Consider the following 26,610-nt stretch of genomic DNA (forward strand, 5'->3'; position numbering starts at 1 on the left):
GCAAGGATTGCAGATCAGTCACCCCCACACGCTTATATCTTGCGGACATATAGGCACCGGGTCCTCGATAGTCACGATAGCAGTCTTGATCAACAGTTTAGGGATCTGCAAGGCCATGAAACCTGAAAGAAATATTCTGCTGCTTCTGTATCTTCTGCAGTCTTAGGCAGACCTTGGACCTGAAAAAGATGAAATCCTGCCCACCTCATAAAGGTTGTCCTAGGCAGGTCTTGATGCTGAAAGAATATCCTGCTGACTGTATGTATGGACGGGACATACAGTCAGTTGTCACTGGCAGGCTGTGTACCTGAAAGAAATAAAAATCCTCACAATCCCTGATTCCCATTTCTCAAAACACAGGAATAACCTTCATCTAAACACTGCCGGTACAGAATTGTAGAACAAGTTACTCCAACGCCAAAATCTTGCGGACATATAGGCACCGGATTGTCCTCGATGGTCACGCTAGTATGTCTTGATCAATAGTAAAGGGATCTGTCAGGGATTGGCAGCTGTAACAAATGCAACTCTGCCAATCTTTTGAAGCAGCATCTCCTCCTCAGCAGTATGGAAGATTGGCAGAAAAATAAAACAAAAGGAAAGAAGCTCACTCCTACCGTCTTAAAAGTAAAAACAAGAGCGTCGCCAAGCGGGGCAATATACATCCGAAGGGTTACACCAGAGGATGGGAGCAAAATTTAAAGAACTTGACTGTTGAAGCCCAAAGGACAGGAACAACAAAAAGAAGAAATTCCAAAAAAAATTCTAAGTCCACAAAAAAAATCTTACCAGGTAAAGTTATGTCAAAATACATCTAAAATTGGATGTACCATACATGTTGTACCACAGAAAAGTGGTCTTAGTTTTTCTTTACAGTCAATAATATAAAAGTTTCAAAATAAGCTATTTATAGTAACAAAAAAGGGAAGTAATACAAAAAAAATTATTGTAAGAGAACAAAAAAGGGATCTGCCAAATAAAAACAAGAGCACTGCAATGCAGAGCAATATACACAAAGCAGTCATATATGACCTTTGACCCCTAAGTGTGACCTTGACCTTGAAGCGAGTCATCCAAAACATGCGCTCTGCACGTCGCCTCAGTGTGGTGAACAAGTTTCTTTGAAATCCTTCAAGCAGTTCAAGAGTTACAGAGCGGACACAGCAAAGTCATATATGACCTTTCGCTCCTAAGTGTGACCTTGACCTTGAAGCTAGTCATCCGAAACAAGCGCTCTGCACGTCGTCTCAGTGTGGTCAACATTTGTGCCAAGTTTTTTTGAAATCCTTCAAGCAGTTAAAGAGTTGCAGAGCGGACACAGCAAAGTCATATATGACCTTTCACTCCTAAGTGTGACCTTGACCTTGAAGCTAGTCATCCGAAGCAAGCGCTCTGCACGTCGTCTCAATGTGGTGAACATTTGTGCCAAGTTTTTTTTGAAATTCTTCAAGCAGTTGAAGAGTTGCAGAGCGGACACAGCAAAGTCATATATGACCTTTCACTCCTAAGTGTGACCTTGACCTTGAAGCTAGTCATCCGAAACGTCATCTCAGTGTGGTGAACATTTGTGCTAAGTTTCTTTGAAATCCTTCAAGGAGTTAGAGTTTCAGAGCGGACACGATACACACTCATATGACCTTTGACCCATAAATGTGGACACGAAATTGCTAACGGACGGACAGACGGACACCGGCGTCATAACATAATACGTCCCTTCGGGCATATAAAAAGTCCTTACCCTATCAAACCATAACTAAATGCAACATCAAGTTTAAAATTATTCAAACTGAAACTTACATCAAAATTGCTTAAAACTTCTGATTAAATTTACAAAACCTAAGTGGGTCACAATAGTGCTAGATTGCCTGACCATGCTTAACATCTAAAAGGTAATATTACTAGAGTGTAACCAAGGTTAGTACTTTATACTATCTAATAACAAATATCTTAAAATTTTGATTGGCTTTACAAAAAAGTGGCTATAGGATTAAATGTTGAAGAAAGTTAAGATCAACCCTTGCATCCATTCATCTCATTCACCTTGCCACTTAACTTTCCATATTATATCAACTTTAAACCTAGCCAATTTACCATGAAAAATTATTCCTCAAACAGACATTGCAAATGCCAATGAATTTAAAAACAATTCGTTTCAGTAAATTTGATTCATAAAGGAAACTATTACCAATTAAAGCCTAGCTTGATACAGCAACTTTCTATCTTATTAATTTTTTTCTTGGCCTAGTAACCCCGGTAACCTAGTCAGTATTAATGAACCCTGTTTAAATGAAACGCACCATTAACCAAAATGGATCAACTGAAGTTCATGCCTTGCTTGCTTTTATTTAGTTTTAAACATCAGCCACTGAGAATAGTACAAATACTAAGAAATAGCAACCAACACTTCACTTAAGTGAACCTTGTCGAACAATGCCAGAGATACCAAGAGTGTAGAAGTCACAATATATACCCTTCAAATTAATTTATATTTTCTATAATACTCTTCTTAACAGATTTAAATTTTGCAATTTTGATCTATTCAAGGGCCATTACTCTAGAAAACTGGTCCTGACTAGCAAATTCTCAGAAATGACCTAGAAATATCCAGTATGCACGAGATCAAAGAACAAAAGATGTCCCTAAGACATTAATGTTGTACTATTTGAATCAGGAATATTACCCTAATTTTTAAAATACCTACAGAGTTGAATGCAAAACTTGAACCAGGATGTACTTAGTCCAAAAAAAAAAAGGGGGGGGGGGGGGCATAATTTGGCTAAAATGAATGTCAGAGTTATGGGATTTGATGCTATCATCTATTTTTATAGCACTATAATATAATCACTTGTAAAGTTTCATTATTAAAATAACTGAAAATAATGCTCCCATACAAGTTTTAGAAAACAACCATTATGATGCAAATTTTAAAAACTTCTATTTTTGCTTTCTTACATTTACTAAAAAAAAGGATCCTATCAAACATGGAAAAATCATACAAGCTTAATTGTTTTGAATTACTTTCTGTGGTAGGCTTAAATTGTAAGTGTTACTTTAATATTAACTTAATAGGTCCCATATTTCCATAACAATTAACTTATAATCTTCTAGTTAAAACAATTATGCAATTAGAACTTGCTAAAGACTGAAAAAATTCGGTCAAGAGCAACAGGTAGAAGAGCCTGTAAGAAAAGAAAGCTCGCTTGCTGTATACAACCATACAAGGTAGCAGCTTTAGCTAGCCTGATGGATGAAATATACAGCCTGGTAGCACATAAGAGAGCTAGTTAGATGTAATGTATAGACCATAATGAAATATACTACCAATAAGACCCTATAGGATAGATGAGCTTATAGGAATATATAGGGTAGGCTGTAAGAAGCAAAGAATGGTAAATGCTCCCTAGAAGAAACATGGGCTGGCTGGCAGTATGCAGCATCTCTCTTGGTAGCAACTTCGGCTAGCTTGGTGGATGAAATATACAACCTGGCAGCACATGTGATAGCTAGATGGATATAATATGGGTCCTAATGGTAGTTACAAGGAAGAAATATATACAATATTAACATCATGGAGGGACACCATGGGATAGCTAGCTAGAATTATGTGGATATAATAGTTGTGGTTATTATAGTTAGCTTGAAGACATATACCCTAGTAGCATCATGGGGGAACACCATGGGATAGCTGGCTAGAGTTAGGTGGATATGATAGTTAGCAGGAAGAAATATATACCCTAGTAGCATCATGGGGGAACACCATGGGATAGCTAGCTAGTTAGGTGGATATGATAGTTAGCAGGAAGAAATATATACCCTAGTAGCATCATGGGGGAACATCATGGGATAGCTGGCTAGAGTTAGGTGGATTATGATAGTTAGCTGGAAGAAATATATACCCTAGTAGCATCATGGGGGAACACCATGGGATAGCTAGCTAGTTAGGTGGATATGATAGTTAGCAGGAAGAAATATATACCCTAGTAGCATCATGGGGGAACACCATGGGATAGCTAGCTAGTTAGGTGGATATGATAGTTAGCAGGAAGAAATATATACCCTAGTAGCATCATGGGGGAACACCATGGGATAGCTGGCTAGAGTTAGGTGGATTATGATAGTTAGCTGGAAGAAATATATACCCTAGTAGCATCATGGGGGAACACCAATGGATAGCTAGCTAGTTAGGTGGATATGATAGTTAGCTGGAAGAAATATATACCCTAGTAGCATCATGGGGGAACACCATGGGATAGCTAGCTAGTTAGGTGGATATCATAGTGAAATAGGATAGGAAAAGAAGTTAGCTAAATGCAGATACAAGCACAGCGAACAAGCTGCATTGATAGAAAAGCAACAGAGTAGAATAAAGAAAATTGATCTTATCTTTCAGTCTTTAAATACAGAGCTTTTTTCAAAATAGTACAATCAATAATTCATGTTATCAATAGATATTTCACTCAAATTCAACAAAATATATGAAAAACTACTTACAGTAACCAGTGCTTATGCATAACATGCTAAGGGAGGTTGAGAGGTATAGCACATTTCAAAACCTCTCAAAACTTCTCATTTGTACCAAGTATGCTAGTGGGTTTCCACAGGATGTTCTTATACATTTTTTCCAATTTTTAAGCATATTCATTTTAAAGACTTAAGCCGTTGCAGTTTGATACAAAATTGACCTCTCATGTATTTTCTTTATGTTGTAAAGTATTTTAAATCTGCACTAAAATAGTTATTCTCATATCATAATATTATCTTGTATCAAGACAAACTATAATGTTTAAGCTAAATAAAAAATCCTTTTCTGTGATTTTTCACCACATACACTTTTCATTAAATTTGAAGAGCAAACTCTGTAACTTATGAAGTTATTTGAAAATATTTCCATAAAACTACAAATTAGACCTGAAATACCGCCTGTATGACCTTTACCTTGACCTTTCAAAGTGTAAACTTGACCCCAAAATGTACAACCTTGACTGGTGCAGTTGCTAAGCTATATAAAGATATCTAATGCACATGAAAACCTGCCTATTTGACCTTTGATCTCACTATATGACCTTGATACTGAACCAACATGACTGAAAGATGTGTCCTGCAGGTCATTTTACTTTGGTAAGCTGTGTGCCAACTTCTTGAAAGATTTTCAAATTGGAAGAAAAAACAGCACATAACAAAATGGTGCCTGTGTGGCCTTTGATCTCACCATAGCACATGCAGTGACCTTGACCTTGAATTGATAGGACTTAAAAAAAAACATTCCCCAATCATTATGACAAAAATTTATGAGCAAAGCCAATCCTAGAATTTTATTAAAAGTCATACTTTTATTTTAGCTCTAAATTTACAAGCACAAATTAGTGAAATGTTGATTTCTATTTCATAGTACAAACTGAACCGCATTGATGAATATTGCTGAAGTGAGCAGATTAAGATGTAACATTTTGGGAAGTGAAAACCTGAACATTTGCTTTGCTTATGTCAATGCTGGACTCGGCTATAATTTTGCTCAATGCATTTTCAGTTTTCAAAAGTTGTTAAGATTTTAATTTTTCAAAGATTTTCAAACAAACACTTTCACTGCAAAGACAGAAATGCTCTATCAAAACTGTTCTATATTAAAAATCCTTCAGTTGTTGCTAACAGGAATCTGTCTTACAAATATATGCTTTGAATTTCTATAACTTTATGCTTTGAATTTCATAAAAATAAAAATCATGAAAGAAAGGTGTAATTGTACCAATTTATTTCATTTATCTGTTAAATTATCAAAATGTAGTTCTAAAGAAAAGTATTCATGACCTACAAATTAAATAATCCTGCAATGTCTGTGAAAGAAATACCATTCAAAAAGTAAGTTTTTAAAGCAAACATTAACAAAAATATGCCTTTTCCCCTTATTATCCCCTTTGCATAAAACTGTAAACAAGAGGACCATCATGGTCCTGAATCGCTCACCTGTCCCCACATTTCCAAATTTTAAGTATGGCGTTGTTTTTGCTATTATTTGACATAGTGACCTAGTTTTTGAGCTCATGTGACCCATCAAGATAATAAATTCTGACCAATTTTCATGAAGATCCATTGAAAAATATGGCCTCTAGAGAGGTCACAAGGTTTTTCTATTATTTGACCTACTGACCTAGTTTTTGAAGGCACTTCCCAGTTTTAAACTTGACCTAGATATTACCAAGGTGAACATTCTCACCAATTTTCATGAAGATCTCATGAAAAGTATGGCCTCTAGAGAGGTCAAAAGGTTTTTCTATTTTTAGATCACTGACCTAGTTTTTGATCGCATGTGACCAAGTTTCAAATTTGATCTAGATATCATCAATGTGAACATTTTGACCCATTTTCATGAAGATCCATTATTAAATAAGACCTATAGAGAGGTCAAAAGGTTTTTCTATTTTTAGACCTACTGACCTAGTTTTTGACTGCACGTGACCCAGTTTCGAACTTGACCTAGATATCATCAAGATGAATATTCAGATTAACTTTCATACAGATCCCATGAAAAATATGGCCTCTAGAGAGGTCACAAGGTTTTTCTATTATTTGACCTAGTTTTTGACCGCACATAACCCAGTTTCAAACTTGATCTAGATATCATCAAGGTGAACATTCTGACCAATTTTCATACAGATCCATTGAAAAATATGGCCTCTAGAGAGGTCACAAGGTTTTTCTATTTTTAGACCTACTGACCTAGTTTTGGATCGCACGTGACCCAGTTTCGAATTTGAACTAGATATCATCAAGATGAACATTCTGACTAACTATCATATAGATCCCATGAAAAATGTGACCTCTAGAGTGGTCACAAGCAAAAGTTTACGGACGCACTGATGACAGACGCCGTGCGATCACAAAAGCTCACCTTGTGACTGGTGAGCTAAAAATCTGTATACATACATCCTAAAATTTAATCTTTTACTTCCTGAATTTCTAATAACAAACAAGTATAAGTCTAAGGCAGATAGGACAGATTTTTTTCTAAGTTGTATGAAAACTATCTTGAATAATTTTAAATATAGGATATATTTGTATGTGGTAAATAGGGTTGGCAGGCCAATGGTAAACAGACCATCTCTAAATCCTGAAATACAGTAGTTCAATATTAGTCAGTAGCTAATATTTCTTAACCCAATCCTATGATATTCCAAACAGCTGAGCTTCAGGTCAAAATTGTTTGACACAAACTGTTCTGACATTAATCCATAGCAAGCTATTATAGCCAGCTGCAAGTATTTTTGAAAGATGATCAATACCATGAGAATGTTTGACTCAATTCAAGAGAAATGTGACTTTTTAAAATTGTGTTTATCAGCTTAAAAATTACCTGTAATACAGTTCACATCTTGACCTAGAAAAGAATGAAGGTGTCTTTATACGCAGTTACATGAACCAGCAGCCATTCCACCTATTTCCTTTGTCAGTGACTTTTTTCAGCGTTTTTGAAAGATTGGTGGCATTTTGGTCAAAAGTGTACTGACTTTCTAGTTAATCATCTAATATTGATAACAAAAAATACATTATCTAACATACACATGTTTCTTTACAATTTCCCTGTACCAGCTATAAAAGCAGTTGAAAGATTACAAATGCCTCCGAAATGAATGACATTGTCCCTAAATGCAATTTAAACCTGAATCGGAAGCGCTTTACTGATGTAATGTATGTAAAGAAATTTGACAAAAAGTATTTAATAGTCTAATGCCACTAGAACCCTTTTCATGTTATCTGAAGAATCCAGTTCCTTTTAAATCATATTCTTGTAACTTGTAGCCAAAAATAAATGATTCTGACACTTTGGTTTATTCATAAATCTTTAACCAGTATCTCTTTGCCAGTTTAATATCTTGGGTAATTATTGACCAGAAACTGTTTTCTACTTTTTAGCTTTAGTACCAGTGACCAGATTCCAGTAGCCTTTAATACAAACAGTACAAGCTTATAAACTTGCTATACACTAAGTTTGTTGACAATATGCTGTTTTAGTAATGGTGACCTTGACCTCATTTGGCCTGGAGACCCCCAGTCTTAAGCCTTCTCCTCAAAAGCTTTCTATCAAGTTTCACTGCAATATCTAATTCATAATTTCAAACTTGCTACACACCATGTTTGGTGACAACTAAATTATTGACCTGAAACCCCATTTGATGTGACTAACCTAGCCCCACTGTTTTAACCAAATTCAATTACCACAATTGGCAGAAAACTGTATACAGTGACCCCAACTGCCTCAATACAATCCCAAGCTAGGCCTAAACATAAATTTAGTGAATAAATATCAATCTGAACTACAACCCAGATTAACCATGCTTGTCAGCCCAAACTTGGTAACCAGGATTTTCAAAATTGGACCATGTGATAATGATTCATTGAAATCCCTTGAAATCTTAAAAGTTATTTCTGAATGAACAATCTGGAGGAAAAGTGCCATTGTCTGTGACCTAATCTTTGGGGACAGAACTGACTCTCAACATACCTTCTCATTATGCTTAACTTTTGATAAAAGTTTCATTGGAATCCATTGAATAGTTTAAAAGTTTAAATATTGCTGAGACACAAAGTAAGTTAGTATTACAGTCCTTTTAATGTGTAATACTGGTGACCTTGACATTTGATGTACTGACCTCAGACTGACTGTTTTCCATAACATAACATCATGCTGAACATTTTATTTAAATTACACTAGTTGTTTTGGAGAAACTAACAGTGCGATTATATGAGATCATGAAAATAGTCAAAATCTGATGGTACATTATACCGGTACTAAATTTGACTTGGAACTTTATGAGGAAGTGGCAAGGTGCATGCTGGGATGCTGAACAATGCAGGAGAACAGTGCAAGGGAAGGATGCAAAGGGGAGGAAGAACATAAAGTCCCAGGTCAAAACTGTAGTATAATGAACTTAGAAAATTGCGGAACCATAAAAAGATAATGCAACAGCAGACATATATTATGCAAAAAGTCTGCCTCCAATTTTACTAAGTTGTTGAATTTTTTACAAAATATTATTTTTATTTAAGCTAAACAGAATAAGAGCAATTTAATTAGGCTTAAATGTGCTATAAAGTGTAACCAGTTTGCAAAATCTAATTATTTAGACATAATACAGAAAAATAAATGCCAAAACAGGATACTGGTTGCAGAGAGCCAATCAATCTGTTTCAAATTATGACAACGGCTTTTTAGATTTGGAACCCCAAAATCTGTTCCCAGTTAAGACAATGTTGTTCAAAGGAAATTAACTTGTTCAGAGCCCTACCATGCAAGTAAATGATTTCAATAGTGATATTGGTTAGCTCAGAGCCTGACATACTTTCCCAACTAACTTAGCAAATATAGCGTAAACCAACTTGACTATTGAGGGGACATTGGTTAAGACCTGACATGGTTTTCCAAAATAACGTTTAGGCCTAAAAAAAATAGTTTGTTTCCAGTGACATGGCCAAAAAAAATAGGGTAGGTAGGTAGGCATTTTTTTTTTTTTTTTTTTTAAACCTAACACCATCGTAGTTTCAAACAGGAAGATAATAAACCTTATAAACATGCATCCTATTGTTATGTTTGATTTACACCTGAATGTACAATGACTTTGATGATGTTTTAGCAATATAAAATGCCATTTGATTGTGTATTTAAATATTATGAAATAAATATTTTTATCACATGTTTGACGTTGCGGGAGTGTAATAAAGTCATTAAATAAAAATGATAATACACTAGTGTAATAAAACTTTGACATCGACATCATTTATAGCATTGGAGACGTTGGTCAAACTGACTTGTTTATATAGTAAAAGAAAGTAGAATGTATGAGTTTTCGACAGGAAAAGCTCACATGTGATAAAAAGAATATTACATTTGTGACTTTCCACATTGAATTTATTAAACTCGTTGAATAAATTCAATATGAAAAGACACTCACGTTATATCCTCTATGCTTTACATGTTTGCGTTTTGTTGTTGTTGTTTTTCCATTTCCAGATTAGCCCATCCGATTAGCTCAATAGGTAGAGCAGTCGATCTACGGATCAAGTGGTCATAGGATCGTTGTGTCCTATATCATTCATTCTCCGCCACTAATTCATGTGGAGAAGTTGGCAATTACTTGCGGAGAACATGGTTTATATTTAATTAAACATGAAACTTGAATGAACTTTGCTGTGGATTCTCTCTTTAAATAATAATTTTAATACTGAATATTATTCAACAACCACCATTAATATTTCAAACTAAAACCAAGTAAAAGCACACTGGCCAGGAATATGATTTGCATCTTTGATCTGCATTGAGATTAATACCATCACCCCCAATCCCAATCTAAAATTCTGGATTAACTGGAAATGCCAGACAATAGAGTTTTGACTGGTATGCCCAAATTGTGAATTAATAAAGCTGCAAGTGGTTGTTCAACGTCTTACTACTATAAATCCCATCTAAAACCTGACTTTTCAAGACTCTGCAGGCCTCGACCTTAACTTTTTCAGCAGGTCACCAACTGCTGAAATCTAGTAGACCTGCTCAGACTTTAGTGGACCTCCAACCGTCGTAACTTCATATGACTCAAAGAAACAGGACTTATTTCTAAAATAATTAAAAATGGAAGACTGTAGCAATCTGTTATCCCAAAAAAAAATTATGAAAAGTGTCCCAAAATATGGACACAATAATCATCATCCACCCGACGTTGACCGGTGTTGAAAGTGAAAAAAAAAAAACATTAACAATTATCGGTAATTATTCTGATGATAAACTAAGTAATTTAGCCTTGTTTTCATCATCAGTTAACACCCACTCAAAGAGCTAAAAGAAGTGTGTCGGTTATTATGGCATCTGAAGTGGAGATCAAAGCGGTACAGTTGCCCGAGATTGTCATGGCATTACGTCATGTTTTCGCGCCATGTGACACATCACTGTCTAATCATACTTTCTCGATTCCTTAACTTGTTGAGATGTTTTTTCTTTATCTTTTTTTATCCCGAATAAACTGACATGTAAATACATCGCGGGCTTAGCGCAAAACGGTTGTAACTTATATGAAATAAAGAAGGAGTTACAACCGTTTTGCGCTAAGCCCGCGACATGTACAATGAATAATTTAAAACTTATTAAATTCCGCAACAACATCATACTGCTTTATTTTAAAACCACATTTCTATTTACGTTCACGAGGTTACGTAACCTATTCTGCCGTGCTAACAGAAATCTGTTTGACAAAAATCGTTTTACTCCATGTATTTAAATTGCTGCCGCTTTTTCAATATTTAAGATTTTTTAATTGTGTTTTTTGAACATTCTGGTCAAGAGTCTGAATTTTATTACCATAGTATGTACCGTTTATTTACTTTAAAAAAGAAGTAAATAATCAAGATCGCGCTGTTTGAAATTTTACAAAACATTATATGAAAATTTGATCGTTTTTAAAGAATTTTGCCTACATTCCTGTCGATATCTTATTAAAATTGTTATAGAACTCAAACTGTATTAGTTCTCAAGCGGTGTTGGAAATTTGAAGCGATTTTATTAAAAAATGAATGCGCTATGCACATTTTTTGTGTCAAAAGTAACTGCGATGTAAATTAGATATTACGATAGGGCGCACGTGCTTGTGGAATGGAAAATTACCAGCATGACGTTTTGATATCTTTACGATTCGCGGGTAAATTCCAGTCAATCCAGGTAATTTTGCCTGATGTAATTTCTCAATTTGGTAAAGTTACCATGAAAAAACCACTCGCCCGATCGGCGGAGTAGTCCATTCGTGCAAAGAGCTATAAAAATAATAATATACTTATTTGCAAAAATATGCGGCCCGATTTTACCGCTAAAAAAGTTTAGGGTCGGAGGTAAAAAAATAGGGTAGGTCGGGCCACCGGAAACAAACAATTTTTTTTTTTACGCCTTAAAGGATACTGGTTCACATCTAATGTAAACCAAGTTGTCTAATGAAAGAATAGTGGTTGACACTCGACATGATTTTCCCAATTAAATTTTAGGGGATACCAGTTCAAATCTATTGTAAACCAAGTTGACTATTGAGAGCATACTGGTTTGGACCTGATATGTTTTCCCAATTAACTTTTAGAGGATACTTGTTCAAATATAGTGTAAACCAACTTCAATATTGAGAGGACATTGGTCAAGACCTGACATGGTTTTCCCCAATTAACTTTTAAAGGATACTGGTTCACATCTATTGTAAACCAAGTTGACTGACAGAAGAGTGGTTGAGACCTGACATGGTTTTCCCAATTAACTTTTAGAGGATACTGGTTCAAATCTATTGTAAACCAAGTTGAATACTGAGAGAGTACTCGTTTAGACCTAATGTGGTTTTCCCAATTAAGTTTTTGAGAATACTAGTTCAGATCTAGTGCAAATCAAAATAATATCTAAATCTATTAAGATATTTGTTCACAACATTCAAATGTTTTTCCAAAATTAATATTTCAGAGTACACTGGTTCAGATCTATTGCAAATCAAGAAAACGACTATAATAATTGAGAGTACACTGGTTTAAAGCACTGATATGTTTTCCCCAATTAATTTATTGAGGATACTGGTTCATTTCTCTGGCAAATTAAAATTTTGCAATTTGCTTTCCAGATAACCAATTTCATAGTTTTCGAATGACCTGACCCAAACAAATAAAAAATTATTTACCAACAAACTTGAGCATATAATCAGCATATTGTGCTATGTAAAAATAATTGAGTTAAGGCCCTTTTAATGGTAACTGCATCCAAATATATCAATATACCAAACTGTTTCATCTATTAAATTTCTTGACAATCTTCAAAATATATAGCCTACATAAACTACCACTTGTACATTGAAATATATTAAAACAGCAAAACCATACAAATCAATGATTTCACCTTTTGTATATGACAAATAGAGTTATGGTCCATAGTGCAAAGACCTTGAACCATTAATGAATTTTAGGATATGTATAGTTTCATCTCCCCTTTGTGTGATAGCAATTTTAATGAACTAAACAGAACTCAAATTACACTGAATATATTGACAGATGGCAATGAGAAGAAATGCAATATGCAAGAACCATAACTCTGAATTGATTATTTACAAGTTTATCTTCTCCTCTTATATTTTTTATGAATACTTATTGAATTCATACAATGATTTGATATAAGTACTGGTATCTAGGATGAAACTAGAATTTTCAAGCCAAAAGGGCACAATATTTATTTGTTGAGACAAAAATATATATTACACCAATTTAAACAAGAGGACCATGATGGTCCTGAATCACTCACCTCTTCCCACATGACCCAGTTTTGAGTATGACGTCGTTTTTTCTATTATTTGACATAGTGACCTAGTTTTTGAGCTCATGTGACCCAGTTTTGAACTTGACCTAGATATTATCAAGATAAAAATTCTGACCAATTTTCATGAAGATCCATTGAAAAATATGGTCTCTAGAGAGGTCACAATGTTTTTCTATTATCTGACCTAATGACCTAGTTTTTGAAGGCACATGACCCAGTTCTGATCTTGACCTAGATATTATCAAGGTGAACATTCTCACCAATTTTCATGAAGATCTCATGAAGAGTATGGCCTCTAGAGAGGTCACAAGGTTTTTCTATTTTTATACCTACTGACCTAATTTTGGCAACATGTGACCCAGTTTCAAATTTTATCTAGATATCATCAAGGTGAACATTCAGATAAATTTTCATGAAGATCCATTGAAAAATAAGGCTTCAATAGTAGTCAAAAGGTTTTGCTATATTTAGACCTACTGACCTAGTTTTTGACCACAGTTGACCCAGTTTTGAACTTGACCTAGATATCATCAAGATGAATATTCAGACCAACTTCCATACAGATCCCATGAAAAATATGGCCTCTAGAGAGGTCACAAGGTTTTTTTATTATTTGACCTACTGACCTAGTTTTTGATGGCATGTGACCCAGTTTTCGAACTTGACCTAGATGTCATCAAGGTGAACATTCTGACCAATTTTCATGAAGATCCATTGAAAAGTATGGTCTCTAGAGAGGTCACAAGATTTTTCTATTTTTAGACCTACTGACCTAGTTTTTGACCGCAGCTGACCCAGTTTCAAACCTGACCTAGATATCATCAAGATGAACATTCAGACCAACTTTCATACAGATCCCATGAAAAATATGGCCTCTAGAGAGGTCACAAGGTTTTTTCATTATTTGACCTACTGACCTACTTTTTAAAAACACGTGACCCACTTTTGAACTTCACCTAGATATAATCAAGATGAACACTCTGACCAACTTTTATGAAGAGGTCATAAGGTTCTTCTATTTTTAGACCTACTGACCTAGTTTTTGATCGCACGTGACCCAGTTTCGAACTTGACATAGATATCATCAAGATAAACAAACATTCAGACTAACTTTCATACAGATCCCATGAAAAATATGGCTTTTAGAGAGGTCACAAGGTTTTTCTATTATTTGACCTACTGACCTAGTTTTTGATGGCACGTGACCTAGTTTCGAACTTGACCTAGATATCATCAAGGTGAACATTCTGACCAATTTTCATGAAGATCTTGTGAAATATATGGCCTCTAGAGAGGTCACAAGGTTTTTCTATTTTTAGACCTACTGACCTAGTTTTTGACTGCATGTGACCCCAGTGTGCGACATTAAGTTTTTAACACCGTAGCGAATGGGGCTACGGACTTCCAATTTTTTGTAGCCTGACAGAATTTTTCGTAGCCCCACTAATTTTTCGCTCAAGAATGAACAAGACTTTCATTCTAGTAATATTTAATTTCTTTCAAGATACTGCTGTAGGTTGGCGAATACTGATATATTTCAGAAATTTGTATGAGGTTTTCAGAATTGATTTCAAAATCTGAAACAGTGTTCACAAAATTGTGCAGAAAGTCAAAGACACAGAGTCATGAAAAGAGATCTAAACAGCTTTGTAGACATGGTAGACAAGAAATAGCTTGGCAGTAGACTGACCAGGGGTCTCGCTAGGCCCATTAAGGCATTATTTTTTTGGGTGAAGTCAATTATCCCTCAAACTGATTTAAGGAGAAGTGGGGAGACTTTAGGGAGAAGTTGGAAGGCTCCATTAATTTTTATATTTTTACCTCGACGCTGTGAATTGATTCAATGACCATTCATTTTCTTAGTTACATCATTTTACCATAAACATTTATACCGAGTCACCACTTGTGTGAACAGTTTCTCATTCGAATAAAACTGAAAGTAAACTGTGTCAAACCTAGAAATACATACCGGTATTCAAATCAATTCATCCATCAAAGTTAGTTTTACGAAGTTAATACTTTACATGTCATACTTTTACCATGGACACTAAATAATTGTGTCTATAATTCCAATTAATCGCATATGTAATTGACAATTCTTTAGAAAACGACTCGCACGTGTTGACAATTAAAAGCTAAGTGTCAAAGACGTAACCGCGGCGCTGATTGGCCTATTACAATTGCCTCTGGTGAAACCGATAATTTGATTTGCTTTCACACTTCTCGCGAAAATCTCACAAGTACCTGAAGTAGGCGGATTAAATTATGCTATCGGCGAGTGTGTATGTGTATTCAACGAACATTATGACATGGTGCAAATTGTCAAAAGATAAGCGGGTCCGCATCCAAAAAAAAATTCGGGCGACTTGAATTCGCTTTGAGATTGGATTTGAGCGAAGTTTGAAGCTTCAAAGCAACTATTTTGCTCCCACGTTTGCATTGATCTTTTTGGTAAATTTACTCCTCAGAATTTCTCATAGCCCGACGGGCTACGGTCTACCGGTTTTCTGTCGCCCGAGCCGAATTTTCGTAGCCATTGGCGATCGGGCTACCGTTAATGTCGCACACTGTGACCCAGTTTCGAACTTGACCTAGATATCATCAAGCTGAACATTCTGACCAACTTTCATAAAGATCCCATGAAAAATGTGACCTCTAGGTTGGTCACAAGCAAAAGTTTACGCACGCACGGACGGACGTACGGACGGACGACGGATGCTGCGCGATCACAAAAGCTCACCTTGTCACTTTGTGACAGGTGAGCTAACAAGAGCTGTCTGTAAGACAGCCAAGCTCGACTATTCGAAATATTGTCACAGAAGCAGGAAATTATTACCCAAAATGTTAAATATCAAAAGAGTTTTAAGTTCGAAAGGGGACATAATTTGACCAAAATACATATCAGAGTTATGGGACTTGATGTTATCAACTAGTTTTATAACCCCGAAGAAACATGTTAAGTTTCAATTCAATATCTGCATTAGTTTTGGGGACAGTAACTTGCATGTTAAACTTTAACCAGAATTTTCTAAGTCCAAAAGGGGGCATAATTTGCTCAAAATACATGTTAAGAGTTATGGAACTTGACCCAGTGAGGTTGGTAATTGACCTTGAAAAAGAATAAATAAGTTTCAAAGCTATATGCCTTTTGGTAATAGCCGTATGTACTTGCACGCAAAACATTAACCAGGATTTTCTAAGTCCAAAAGGGGGCATAATTTGCCCAAAATACATGTCAGAGTTATGGGACTTGGTGCTATCAACTAGTTTTATAACCCCGAAGACACATGTGAAGTTTCAATTTAATATCTGTAGTAGTTTTGGAGATAGTTACTTGCATGTAAAACTTTAACCAGAATTTTCTAAGTCCAAAAGGGGGTATAATTTGCCCAAAATACGTGTCAGAGTTATGGAACTTGACCCAGTGAGGTAGGTAATTGACCTAGAAAAAGAAAAAATAAGTTTCAAATCTATATGCCTTTTAGTAATAGCTGTATGTACTTGCACGCAAAACTTTAACCAGAATTTTCTAAGTCCAAAAGGGGGCATAATTTGGCCAAAAATACATGTCAGAGTTATGGGGCTTGACCCAGTGAGGTAGGTAATTGATCTAGAAAAAGAAAAAATAAGTTTCAAATCTATATGCCTTTTAGTAATAGCTGTATGTACTTGCACGCAAAACTTTAACCAGAATTTTCTAAGTCCAAAAGGGGGCATAATTTGGCCAAAATGAAGGTCAGAGTTATGGGACTTGGTGCTATCAACTAGTTTTATAACCCCGAAGACACATGTGAAGTTTCATTCAATATCTGCATTAGTTTTGGAGATAGTAACTTGCATGTAAAACTTTAACCAGAATTTTCTAAGTCCAAAAGGGGGCATAATTTGCTCAAAATACATGTCAGAGTTAAGGGACTTGACCCAGTGAGGTATGTAATTGATCTAGAAAAAGAAAAAATAAGTTTCAAATCTATATGCCTTTTAGTAATAGCTGTATGTACTTGCACGCAAAACTTTAACCAGAATTTTCTAAGTCCAAAAGGGGGCATAATTTGGCCAAAATACATGTCAGAGTTATGGGGCTTGACCCAGTGAGGTAGGTAATTGATCTAGAAAAAGAAAAAATAAGTTTCAAATCTATATGCCTTTTAGTAATAGCTGTATGTACTTGCACGCAAAACTTTAACCAGAATTTTCTAAGTCCAAAAGGGGGCATAATTTGGCCAAAATGAAGGTCAGAGTTATGGGACTTGGTGCTATCAACTAGTTTTATAACCCTGAAGACACATGTGAAGTTTCAATTCAATATCTGCATTAGTTTTGGAGATAGTAACTTGCATGTAAAACTTTAACCAAAATTTTCTAAGTCCAAAAGGGGGCATAATTTGCTCAAAATACATGTCAGAGTTATGGGACTTGACCCAGAGAGGTTGGTAATTGACCTAGAAAAAGAATAAATAAGTTTCAAAGCTATATGCCTTTAAATGATAGCTGTATGTACTTGCATGTAAAAACTTAACCAAGGTGTGACGCCGACGCCGACGCCAACGCCGACGCCAGGGTGAGTAGAATAGCTAGACTATTCTTCGAATAGTCGAGCTAATAAAAACAAGAGCTGTCTCCATAGGATGACACATGCCCCCGATGGCACTTTAAATGAATAGTTATGGCCGATGTTAGAGTTTAGGACCTTTGACCTACGAAGCTGGGTCTTGCGCGCGACATGCTGTCTTACTGTGTCACACATTCATGCATAGTTATTTTAAAATCCATGCATGAATGACAAAAATATGGACCGGACACGCCCATGAATGCACTATCCCTTAATGTCTAAGTGTGACCTTGACCTTTGAGCTACGGACCTGGGTCTTGCGCGCGACATGTCGTCTTACTGTGGTACACATTCATGCCAAGTTATTTGAAAACCCATCCATCGATGACAAAGATATGGACCCGACACGCCCATCAATGCACTATCACTTAATGTCCAAGTGTGACCTTGACCTTGGAGATACGGACCTGGGTCTTGCGCGCGACACGTCGTCTTACTGTGGTACACATTCATGCCAAGATATTTGAAAATCCATCCATCGATGACAAAGATATGGACCGGACACGCCCATCAATGCACTATCCCTTAATGTCTAAGTGTGACCTTGACCTTGAAGATACGGACCTGGGTCTTGCGCGCGACACGGCGTCTTACTGTGGTACACATTCATGCCAAGTTATTTGAAAATCCATCCATCGATGACAAAGATATGAACCGGACACGCCCATCAATGCACTATCCCTTAATGTCTAAGTGTGACCTTGACCTTTGAGCTACGGACCTGGGTCTTGAGCGCTTCACGTCGTCTTACTGTGGTACACATTCATGCCAAGTTATTTGAAAATCCATCCAACGATGACAAAGATATGGACCGGACACGAAAAATGCGGACAGACCGACAGTCAGACGGTTCAAAAACTATATGCCTCCCTTCGGGGGCATAAAAATACTGCTCATGCATGTCAAAGCTATCACCCACAAAAGTGACATGAAATTAGATAGACATAAGACCTAGCAAATAACCATGGATTTTACAGAAAACTGGTTCAAGCCTAACACAACATGACCACTGTGCTTTATCAGAAAAAAAATACTTCTCACCAAATCACTCTGAAGAAAATCTAGAAAAAACAATCTGATCAACCAAAACAAGTCTAAAAAAGCAAAACTATCTATACAGTCACTCTTTTTTAAATTATTTTACCTTCCTTCCATGCTCTGTGTTCATTTTTTTTTGTCCTTTACCAACAGCTGAATGAACATGCACTCTCAACAAGTGTCACATGATTAGCATTGGTTTGCTGTAGAATAAAGGTATACAGTAGTAAATAAATTTGCAATATGTTCTATACAAAATTAGCAATCTTCTGAGAGCTGTAACAGTTGTTAATTCATAAAATATTGGTGCAAGAGTTATGCAACTTGTGCCATATGGTGTGGGTGATGATGTGGAACAACTACTTCAAGTTTGAATCAAATCCATTTAGTAATAACTATAATATAGTGAAAATGCATCAAAATTAACCTTAATTCAAAGTAAAAGGGGACACAATTCATTAACAAGAGCTGTTGGAGGACAGCAATGCTCCACTACTCAACAGCCTTGTCAATTGAATGAATACAAAAGTCAACAAGAGCTATCCGTAAGATAGCGCACTCAACTTTTTTCAGTGCTTGACTCTGAATTAGTCTGTCAATAATTAGAGCTTTGCCAGTAAAAAAAATCCAAGTTAAAAAGGGACATAATTCTGTCAAAATTCAAATCAAAGTAATGGGGATTGTTTTTCCTGGTGTAGACTTTGATAGTAAATAACTATTTTAAGTTTCAAGTCAAAAGCTTTAATAGTAACAGAGATATTTGAATATCAAAAATTTTAACCAAAAATTCTAAGTTAAACAGGGGCATAATTCTGTCAATATTCAATCAGAGTTATGGGGATTGTTTCTCCTGGTGTAGACTTTGATGGTTAATAAGTATTTTAAGTTTCAAGTCAATAGCTTTGATAGTAACAGAGATATTTGACTTTATCAAAAACTTAACCAAACATTCTAAGTTAAAAAGGAGAGCATAATTCTATCAAAATTCAAATCAGAGTTATGGAGATTGTTTCTCCTGGTGTAGACTTTGATAGTAAATAAGTGTTTTAAGTTTCAAATCAATAGCTTTGACAGTAACACAGATATTTGACTTTATCAAAAACTTTAACCAACGGCGACGCCAACACAGACGCCAGGGCTAGTGCAATAGCTCTATTTTTTCTTCGACGAAAAGTTGAGCTTAAAAAGGGGCATATTGTTGTAAAAATGCAAAACAGGGTTCTAGAACCTGCAGAGTGCTTATCAGCTCATGACAGTGGACAAGTGTGTAAAGTTATAATCTATTTCCTTTAGTGGGTACTAAGATACCATCTTACAGCTAAAAATGTAACTAAACAAGTGGGCCAGATGGCCCTAGGTTACTCACCTGTGTTACACACCATAACAGTATAAACATGCTTTACCTAGTGATTACACGGAGACAAATATGACCAATTTTCAGCAAGATTGGATCAAAAAAAAACGTGGCCTCTTGAGTGTAAACATGCATTTTCTTTGATTTGACCTATTGACCTATTTTTTACCCCATGTGACTTAGGTAAGATCTTGCCAAAGACTTCATGATAACAAACACACTGACCAAAATTTATGAAGATAGAATAAACAAGAGCTGTCTCCGTAGGATGACACATGCCCCCGATGGCACTTTGAATGAATAGTTATGACCGATGTTAGAGTTTAGGACCTTTGACCTACGGAGCTGGGTCTTGCGCGCGACACATCGTCTTACTGTGTCACACATTCATGCATAGTTATTTTAAAATCCATGCATGAATGACAAAGATATGGACCGGACATGCCCATCAATGCACTATCATGAAAAATGATCTTTAACGTCTAAGTGTGACCTTGACCTTTGAGCTACGGACCTGGGTCTTGCGTGTGACACGTCGTCTTATTGTGGTACACATTCATGCCAAGTTATTTGAAAATCCATCCATCGATGACAAAGATATGGACCGGACATGCCTATCAATGCACTATCCTTTAACGTCTAAGTGTGACCTTGACCTTTGAGCTACGGACCTGGGTCTTGCGCACTGCACGTCGTCTTACTGTGGTACACATTCATGCCAAGTTATTTGAAAATCCATCCATCGATGACAAAGATATGGACCGGACACGCCCATCAATGCACTATCATTTAACGTCTAAGTGTGACCTTTACCTTTGAGCTACGGACCTGGGTCTTGCGCACTGCACGTCGTCTTACTGTGGTACACATTCATGCCAAGTTATTTGAAAATCCATCCATCGGTGACAAAGATATGGACCGGACACGCCCATCAATGCACTATCCTTTAACGTCTAAGTGTGACCTTGACCATTGAGCTACGGACCTGGGTCTTGCGCACTGCACGTTGTCTTACTGTGGTACACATTCATGCCAAGTTATTTGAAAATCCATCCATCGATGACAAAGATATGGACCGGACACGAAAATTGCGGACAGACTGACAGACCGACAGACTGACAGACAGACAGACGGTTCAAAAACTATATGCCTCCCTTCGGGGGCATAAAAATGTGCCCCCTAGGGTGTAAACAAGCTTTTTCTTTGATTTGACCCGATGACCTAGTTTCTGACCCCACATGACCCAGATAAAAATTTCATAACAACAAAGGGAAGAAATTAAAAATAAATCTTAATCCCCTGAAAAAATATCTAAGTCCAAAGGACAGGAACAACAAAGGGAAGAAACTTAACCAAAAAGAAAAAAAATTCTTACAAGGTACACCTATGTCAAAATACACCTAAAAATTGGAGGTACCATCCATGTTGTACCACAGAAAAGGGGTCTCACTTTTTCCCTACGGCCAATAATAAAAAAGTTACTAAATAAGCTATTTATAGTAACATAAAAGGGAAGTCATTAAAAAAAAATTACTGTAAGTGAACAAAAAAAGGATCTTCCAAATAAAAACAAGAGCACTGCAATACAACGCAATAATGCAGAGCAACATACACACAAAAAGTCATTTGACCTTTGACCACTAAGTGTGACCTTGACCTTGAAGTGAGCCATCCAATACATGCACTCTGCACGTCATTTCGATGAGGTGAACATTTGTGTCGGGTTTCTTTGAAATCCTTCAAGGGGTTCAAGAGTTACAGAGGGGAAGGGAAATTGCTAACCAACAGACAGACACCGAGGCAATACATAATACCTCCCTTCGGGCGTATAAAAAAGAATAGAGATCTTATGGTGATACAAGTTGTGTGCAAGTTTGGTTAAAATCAAATCACAAATGAAGCTGCTATTGTGCAGACAAGGTCAAAATAGCTAATTCTGGCCCTATCAGGGGCCATAACTCTTCAACCCATACTGGAATCTGGCCAGTTCAAGAAAGGAACCAAGATGTTATAGTGATACAATTTGTATGTAAGTTTGGTTAAAATCAAATCATAAATGAAGCTGCTATTGTGCAAACAAGGTCAAAATAGCTAATTTTGGCCCTTTCAGGGGCCATTACTCTGGAACCCATTACGGGATCTGGCCGGTTCAAGAAAGGAATCGAGATCTTATAGTGACAGAAGTTTTGTGCAAGTTTGATTAAATTCAAATCATAAATGAAGCTTCTATTGTGCAGACAACGTCAAAATAGCTAATTCTGGCCCTTTCAGGGGCCCTCACTCTGGAACCCATAATGGCAACTGGCCAGTTCAAGAAAGGAACCAAGGGGGTGCGGGGTGATGTATGATCGGGGTGATGCATGATCGGGATGGTGGGCATGATCGGGGTGGTGGGCATGACTGGGTGGAGGATTAAGGCGGGGTAATGGTACAACTTTGCATGTTGATAAATATTCATGGAAGGTTTGAAAAAGAATACTAAAATAGAATTATTTTTTGAGGGGGGTGGGGGAGGGGAGAGGGGGTGTGTGTGACCAAGGCAAGGTGGTGACCAGGTGTGGGTACATAACTTCACATGTTTCTAATAAATGTTCATAGAAAAGAAGGAAAGAAGTTTAATGAAATTCTACCTATTGGTTGGTTTGTCTTGTACAAATCTGCAGATTTTTAAACATTTAAAGGGCAATAACTCTAAGGAAAACTGACCAATTAAAAAAAAAATGACAGACATCATCGAAGTATGTTGGTTCATATTTATTTCAAGTTTCATGAAATTCTACCAGCTTGTTACTGAGAAATGGCTGCAGACGTGGATTTTTCAATAAATCAAGGGCAATAACTCTAAGGGAAATAGACCAATCAAAAAAAAACTTGACGGGCATCATTGCAGTAAGTTGGTGCATGTTTATTTTAAGTTTTATGAAATTCTACATGATAGTTACTGAGAAATGGCTGCGGATGGACATTTTGGGGCATTTTTCATTAAATCAAGGGCAATAACTCTAAGGAAAATTGACCAATAAAAAAAAACTTCATGGGCCTCATTGCAGTATGTTGGTTCATGTTTATTTCAAGTTTCATAAAATTCTACCTGCTAGTTACCGAGAAATGGCTGCTGACGGATGCACACACAGACGTGAAGGACGGACAACGCCATTTCAATACCCACCTCCCGATTTCATCGGCGGGGGATAACAAATGTGTGAAGTTTCAATCCATTCCCATTAGTGGATACTGAGATACCAGCTAACATACAAAAACTCAACCAAAAACTACCAAGTGGAAAAGGGGGCATAATTTTGAAAACAAACAAAGTAGAGTTACCAGACCTGCTTAGTGCATGTCAGATCATGACAGTGAACAAGTGTGTGAAGTTTCAATCCATTCCCATTAGTGAGTACTGAGATATCAGCTTACATACAATACCTTAACCAAACATTTCTAAGTTGAAAAAGGGGCATAATTTTGTAAAAGAGCAAAATAAGCATTTTGGAACCTGCGCAATGTAAGTCAGTTTATCACAGTAAATAAGTGTGTGAAGTTTCAATCCATGCCCACAAGTGGTTACTGAGATACCAGCTTACTTACAAAAACTTGACCAAATTGGGATGCGGACACCGCACACAGGTCCAATAGCTCTACTATTCTTTGAATAGTTGAGCTAAAAATTGGTGCAGGAGTTATGCACCTTGTGTCATATGATGTGGGTGATAAGGTGAAACAACTGTTTTAAGATTGAATCAAATCCATTTAATAATAACTGAGCTAGAGTGAAAGTGCATCAAAACTTTAATCTGAAACTCTAAGTCAAAAGGGGGAATAATTTATGAAATATTGGTGCAGGAGTTATGGCCCTTGTGTCATATGATCTGGGTGATGATGTTGAACAAATGTTCCAAGTTTGAATCAAATACATTCAGTAATAAAGATAGAGTGAAAGTGCACCAAAACTTTTAACCAGAAATTTCATTTAAAAATGGGGAATAATTCATGAAAAATTGGTGCCAGAGTTTAGCACCTTGTGTCATATGATGTGGATGATGATGTGGAACAACTACCGGTACTTTAAATTTGAATCAAATCTGTAGAGTGATAACTCAGAGAGAGTGAAAGTGCACCAAAACTTTAACCTGAAATTCTAAGTAAAAAGGGGGAATAAATCATAAAATATTGGTGTGAGTGCTATGGCCCTTCTGCCAGATGATGTGGGTGATGGTGAGGAGTAACTATTTTAAATTTAAAGCAAATCCATCCAGTAATTAGAGAGATAAGGTGAAAAAAATAAAAAGTGTAAAAAAACTTTAACCAAGGTGGGGATGTTGAAAGACGCTGACGCCAAAACCGGTTGAGTAAGATAGCTCTCCTTATACTCTGTATAGTTGAGCTATAAAATAAGGATTCTCTTTCCACCATTTTCCAACCAGCCTGAAACTGCTGCTTGATTACCTATTTAGTACTATTGTACAAATACAGGAGCTGCCATTTTTGTAGATTCTCAGCTCATTTTTTAAATATCAAATAGCAGAAAAACAAATATATCTAGGAAATTAGTGCATTTAGATTGTTTAAACTTAGCATCATTTTAGACTGAAAATTTTTTTTTGTAAAGATCGACATTCATTCGACTTTTTTACAAACCATCTCTAGAAAAGCATACAGATTCTGTCCAAACTTATCTACATGTACTCACTTGAACAATGAAAATGTCTTGGCTTTCACTGAGGTAATTGCTCTGGTTCCCATTCTGACAACTGTTATAAAGTTCACCACTGTGAGAGTCAGCTAAAATGATGGCATACATCAGAACAAACTTGGGTTACGAAGAAGGTGTAGATCTCCAATAATAGACTCATCAGCCTGAAATAAATTGTTTATTGTTCTTGACATTGCTTAGATACAGTACTAGAGACTAATCAATGACACAAATAATCCTACCTTGCATTTATGTATACGCCTGTATGAGGAAGAATGAAATACCTTTACAGTTAAAAAGTTAGTGTTTAATCATTTCATTCTATTGTCCATTTTCACTGTAAATACTAAAGAGTTTTCTTTTCTTGGTTTTATATACAATGTGCGATATGGTACAATTATTATACCTCAAATGTCCAATGCAAATTTCCCATTAGTTTAACTTGAATAATGGATCATATTCCCCAGTGATTTTATATCACATGCGCAAAATCGTTATTTTAAATTTCTGCGCAGGTGATATGATCCATAATTTCATATCACATGCACAACAGCGTTATTTTGTTTTTCTGCGCATGCGATATTATTTTTTCATATCACCCGTCGACAGATTGATACTTTGGAATTGATTAAAAGACGGAGTTGATAAATTTTCAGACGAGGCGCTTATATAACTAGAAAATGCTTTTGTAAAAAAGCGCATGTCTCCCCCAATGCAAAGTCCTATAGGCAAGAAGTCAATAGGGGTCAGGAGCGAAAGTCAAAGAGACACTGATGGTTGGCTGCAATAGGGATCATCTACTTGGCATGTCCAGTCATCCCACTAAATTTCAACACTCTTGGCCTAGTGGTTCTCAAGTCACTGTTCAGGCTCCTGTGACCTTGACCTTTGATCAAGTGACCTCAAAATAAATAGGGGTCATCTACTCTGCATGTCCAATCATCCTATTAAGTTTCAACATTGTAGGTCAAGTGGTTCTCAAGTTATTTCCAAAAAATGATTTTACATGAACAGGCCACTGTGACCTTGACCTTTAATAGACTGACCCCAAAATCAATAGGGGTCATCTACTCTGCATGTTCAATCATCCTATGAAGTTTCAACATTCTGGGTCAAGTGGTTCTCAAGTTATTGATCGGAACTGGTTATCAATGTTCAGGCCCCTGTGACCTTGACCTTTAACGGAGTGACCCCAAAAACAATAGGGGTCATTTACTCTGCATGAACAATCATCCTATGAAGTTTCAACATTCTGGGTCGAGAGGTTCTCAAGTTATTGATTGGAAATGGTTTTCCATGTTCAGGCCCCTGTGGCCTTGACCTTTAACAGAGTGACCCTCAAATCGTTAGGGGTCATCTACTCTGCATGACCAATCATCCTATGAAGTTTCATCATTCTGGGTCAAGTGGTTCTCAAGTTACTGACCGGAAATGATTTTCAATGTTCGGGCCCCTGTGACCTTGACCTTTCACAGAGTGACCCCAAAATCGTTAGGGGTCATCTACTCTGCATGATCAATCATCCTCTTAAGTTTCAACATTCTGGGTCAAGTGGTTCTCAAGTTATTGACCGGATATGGTTTTCAATGTTCAGGCTCCTG

The 26,610-nt window shown here is 36.4% G+C and overlaps 1 long non-coding RNA gene across 1 annotated transcript in view; it reads right to left on the minus strand.

Annotated features, from left to right (window-relative positions):
* The window catches only part of LOC128559125 (uncharacterized), a 65,049-nt gene that overhangs the window by 24,836 nt on the left and 13,603 nt on the right, over window positions 1–26,610 (minus strand). The window contains exons 2-3 of the long non-coding RNA XR_008372206.1: window positions 25,007–25,173; window positions 19,069–19,165 (exon numbers count right to left, since the gene is read on the minus strand). This is a non-coding gene — a long non-coding RNA (uncharacterized LOC128559125). The remainder of the gene's footprint in view (window positions 1–19,068; window positions 19,166–25,006; window positions 25,174–26,610) is intronic.

Source organism: Mercenaria mercenaria, chromosome 8 (assembly GCF_021730395.1).
Source record: "Mercenaria mercenaria strain notata chromosome 8, MADL_Memer_1, whole genome shotgun sequence".
Lineage (NCBI taxonomy): Eukaryota > Metazoa > Mollusca > Bivalvia > Venerida > Veneridae > Mercenaria > Mercenaria mercenaria.